Raw genomic sequence first — 4884 nt, 5'->3', positions numbered from 1 at the left:
GGACAGATCTTCCAAACAAAAGGTGAATAAAGAAACTATAGAATACAATGACACAATTAATAACCTAGACTTAACCAACTTATATATAATATATCAACCATCATTAAGTAGATATACTTTTTTCTTAGCAGCTCATAGATTCTTCTCAAAAATAGACATATATTATGCCATAGGCTAACTCTTAGAAGTTACAAAGAAGTGGAGATAATACCATGCATCTTATCTGATCATAATGGAATGAAACTGAAAATCAACAATAAAAAAAGGAAGGAAAAATCCTACATCACTTAGAGAGTGTACAATATGTTACTGAATGATCAATGGGTTGTAGAAGACATACAGGAAGAAATAAAAAAAATACTTAGAGATAAATGAAAACACAGAAACAACATATTGGAATCTATGGGACACAATGAAAGCAGTTCTAAGAGAAAAATTCATTGCTTGGAGTTCATTCCTCAAAGAAAGAAAAAAACAACAAATGATCTCACACTCCATCTCAAAACCGTAAAAAAAAAAGAGCAAAACAACAGCAAATGTAGTAGAAGGCAAGAAATAATTAAAATCAGAGCAGAAATCAATGAAATTGAAACAAAAGAAACAATTGAAAAAATTGACAAAACTAAAAGTTGGTTCTTTGAAAAAATAAATATGATTGACAGACTCTTAGCCATGCTACCAAAGAAAAGAAGAGAGAGAACTCAAATTACTAGCATACGGAAAGAAAAAGGCAATATCACAGCAGACACTACAAAAATACAGAAGATAATTAGAAATTATTTTGACAACTTATATTCTAATAAAATAGAAGATAGTGAAGACATCGATAAATTTCTTAAGTCATATGATTTGCCAAGATTGAGTCAGGAAAATACACACAACTTAAACAAACCAGATCCAATATCAATAGAGAAAATAGAAGACGCCATCAAATAACTAACAACCAAGAAAAGCCCAGGACTGGATGGGTATACAGCAGAGTTTTACTAAACCTTTATAGAAGAACTAATGCCAATACTTTTTAAGTTATTTCAGAAAATAGAAAAAGAGGGAATACTTCCAAATTCATTCTACGAGGCCAACATCACCCTGATTCTGAAACCAGACAAGGACACTTCAAAGAAAGAAAACTATAGACCAATATCTCTAATGAACTTAGATGCAAAAAATGCTCAATAAAATTTTAGCAAATTGGATACAAATACATATCAAAAAGATTGTGCACCATGATCAAGTAGAATTTATCCCTGTGAAGCAAGGCTGGTTCAGTATATGGAAATCAATAAATGTTATTCACCACATCAATATACTTAAAGATAAGAACCATATGATCATCCTGATAGATGCAGAAAAAGCATTCACCAAAGTACAACCTCCCTTTATGTTCAAAACACTAGAAAAACTAGGAATAACAGGAACTTACCACAACATTGTAAAAGAAATCAATGCTAAGCCTCAGGCTAGCATCATTCTAAATGAAAAAAAAAATTGAATGCCTTCCCTCTAATGTGTGGAACAAGACAGGAATCCCTCTCTCACCACTTCTATTCAACATAGTTCTCGAAACACTGGCCAGAGCAATTAGACAGATGAAAGCAATAAAGATAGGAAAAGAAGAACTTAAATTAGCAGTATTTGCTACTGACAGGATTGTATACCTAGCAGACCCAAAAGGTTTTACCAAGAAACTTCTAGAACTAATAAATGAATTCAGCAAAGTGGCAGGATATAAAATCAACATAAATACATCAAAGGCATTCCTGTATATCTGTGACAAATCTTCTGAAATGGAAATGAGGACAATCATGAAATTCACACCATCCTCAAAAAATAAATAAATAAATAAAATACTTGGGAATCAACCTAACAAAAGAGGTGGAAGACCTATACAATGAAAACTACAGAACCCTAAAAAGAGAAATAGAAGAAGACCTTAGAAATTGGAAAGATATACCCTGTTCATGGATAGGCAGGACTAACATCATTAAAATGGCAAGATTACCAAAAGTACTCTATAGGTTTAATGCAATGCCAATAAAAGTCCCAAAGGCACTTTTTGTAGAAATAGATAAAGCAATCAAGAAATTCATATGAAAAAATAAAAGACCAAAAATAGCAAAAGCAATTCTAAGCAGGAAGAGTGAATCAGGCGGTATAGCATTACCAGACTTCAAACTATACTACAGAGCAAATAGTAACAAAAACAGCATGGTACTGGTACTAAAACAGGAAGGTGGACCAATGATACAGAATGGAGGACACAGAGACCAAACCACAAAATTACAACTATCTTATTTTTGACAAGGGGGCTAAAAGCATGCAATGGAGGAAAGATAGCATCTTCAACAAATGGTGCTAGGAAAACTGGAAATCCATATGAAACAAAATGAATCTGAATCCCTTTCTCTCACCATGCACAAAAGTTAACTCAAAATGGATCAAGGAACTTGATATCGAAACAGAGATTCTGCGTCTGATAGAAGAAAAAGTTGACTCCAATCTACATACTGTGGGGTCTTCTCCAAATTCCTTAGTAGAACACACATAGCACAAGAGTTAAAAAACAAGAATCAACAAATGGGATTCACTCAAACTAAAAAGTTTTTTCTCAGCAAGAGAAAGAATAAGAGAGGAAAATAGGGAGCCTACATCCTGGGAAAGAATTTTTACTCCTCATACTTCAGATAGAGTTCTAATATCCAGAGTATACAAAGAACTCAAAAAAATTGAACAATAAGAAAACAAATAACCCAATCAACAAATGGGCCAAGGATCTGAACAGACACTTCTCAGAGGAGGACATACAATCAATTAACAAGTACATGAAAAAAATGCTCACCATCTCTAGCAGTCATAGAAATGCAAATCAAAACCACCCTAAGATACCATCTCACTTCAGTAAGATTGGCAGCCATTATGAAGACAAACAACAAGTGCTGGCGAGGATGTGAGGAAAAGGGTACACCTGTACATTGCTGGTGGGACTGCAATTTGGTGTGACCAATTTGGAAAGCAGTATGGAGATTTTTTGGAAAGCTGGTAATGGAACCACCATTTGACCCAGCTATTCCCCTTCTCAGTCTATTCCCTAAAGACCTAAAAAGAGCATACTACAGGGACACTGCTACATCAATGTTCATAGCAGCACAATTCACAATAGCTAGACTATGGAACCAACCTAGATGCCCTTCAATAGTTGAATGGATTTTAAAAATGTGGCATTTATACACAATGGAGTATTACTCTGCATTAAAAAATGACAAAATCATGAAATTTGCAGGGAAATGGATGGCATTAGAGCAGATTATGCTAAGTGAAGCTAGCCAATCCCTAAAAAACAAATGCTAAATGTCTTCTTTGATATAAGGAGAGCAACTAAGAACAGAGCAGTGAGGAAGAGCATGAGAAGAAGATTAACATTAAACAGGAATGAGAGGTGGCAGGGAAAGGGAGAGGGAAGGGTAATTGCATGGAAATGGAAGGAGAGCCTCATTGTTATACAAAATTACATACAAGAGGAAGTGAGAGGAAAGGGAAAAAACAAGGGGAAGAAATGAATAACAGTAGATGGGGTAGAGAGAGAAGATGGGAGGAAAAGGGAGGGGAGGGGGGATAGTAGAGGGTAGGAAAGGCAGCAGAATACAACAGATACTAGTATGGCAATATGTAAAACAGTGGATGTGTAACTGATTTGATTCTGCAATCTGTATACAGGGTAAAAATGGGAGTTCATAACACACTTGAATCAAATGTGTGAAATATGATATGTCAAGAACTATGTAATGTTTTGAACAATCAACAATAAAAATTTTTAAAAAATTTTAAAAATATTTTAAAAAATGGAGTTGTTATAGGGACAAAGGAGGCAAGGCACTGAAGATAACAGGTAACAAGTTTTATTTGGCTGTAGTTAGGTTCAGAGGGCACAGCTTTTGCTGTAATCAACTAATCTCCTGAACCCTGAGTTCAGGGAGTTTCAGAGTTTTATACCCAGCATGTAAGGGGAGAATCTCAGAAATTCACAGTCTGCAGAAGTTCACATAAAAGCAGCGTTTCCTTTCACTGTTTTGAGCAAGTTAACTGTTCAAGGACAACACCTGAGAAGGGGAGAGCTTCTTCTCCGCTTTCTTCTCTCCCCCTGCCAGCTGTTACCATGGAGCCCATTTGTAACTTGTCTTAAAAATGTAGACATCTCTATGAAGCCCATCTCAAGGCCAGAGGCCTTGTTTTCACATTTCTTCAAAGTATTATACTGGATACGTTTGTGAAAAACTAGTAAGGGAGTGTCCAGCACCTGGAGTGCTGCTATCTTCTCAGCCAGTGGCCAAGTAAAACAGGGCAACATGAATATAGGAAGTTTATCTCCATTGAACTCTTTTGCAGAGACTCTTTTGCTGACAGCCCTAATGTTAGTCTGCATGAAGATTTCTGGAGAGGCCCAATTAAGATGTTTCAGTGGAGAAAGCGTGTGCTACTTCAGAGTCACATGAGTTTCTCACTATATTCCTCTGTTCTCTGCTCTTTTTCTCTCTGCCCTCCACCTTTCCTCTTTCTGCTCTCTGCCTCTCCTTTTCTTCCCCTGTGGGCAGACTCCCAATAAAATCTCATGGTTTAATCTCTGTCTTTGGTGAGTCACTTGCCTTTCACATCAAGGCAAGCATATAAAGAAGGGTTTATTTAATAAGAGGTAACACAGATTTTTCTCTCAAGGGAGAAGGGGGCCATAGCTGGGATCCTGGTATCCAAAGAAGTGAAGTGTTCTGCCATTTTTGTATGTTCTAAATTTTCTTTGTTCTCCTGCCTTTTTAAATATATTTTTGAGTTGTAGCTGGACACAATACCTTTACTTTCTTTATTTTTATGTGGTGCTGAGGATTAATCCCA

The sequence above is a fragment of the Ictidomys tridecemlineatus genome, chromosome 3, assembly GCF_052094955.1.
Source record: "Ictidomys tridecemlineatus isolate mIctTri1 chromosome 3, mIctTri1.hap1, whole genome shotgun sequence".
Taxonomy (NCBI): Eukaryota; Metazoa; Chordata; class Mammalia; order Rodentia; family Sciuridae; genus Ictidomys; species Ictidomys tridecemlineatus.
The sequence above is the reverse complement of the archived record's forward strand: the minus strand, read 5'-3'. Positions refer to the sequence as shown.